Source organism: Triticum aestivum, chromosome 1B, assembly GCF_018294505.1.
Source record: "Triticum aestivum cultivar Chinese Spring chromosome 1B, IWGSC CS RefSeq v2.1, whole genome shotgun sequence".
In the NCBI taxonomy this organism is placed as follows: Eukaryota; Viridiplantae; Streptophyta; class Magnoliopsida; order Poales; family Poaceae; genus Triticum; species Triticum aestivum.
In genome coordinates, this window is record NC_057795.1 from 455,493,483 (window position 1) to 455,493,704 (window position 222).

Genomic DNA, 222 nt, shown 5'->3' on the forward strand with positions numbered 1-222 from the left:
GAAAGTTATTCCCTCTACCACTACAGTGCATCCCATTTTGCCTTCAGAGTCTGCCCATCTGCAGGTTCTAGTGCAAGTTCTTCAGAAGCGAGTTCATCAAGTCGGCAAGAAAACAGTGGCGCAAGGGCTTATACTCTAGAGTGATTCTATCCCTGCCGAAACTACATGGGAGGACCTTGAATCTTTGCGTCACCAGTTTCCTCGAGTTGCCGCTTGGGGTCA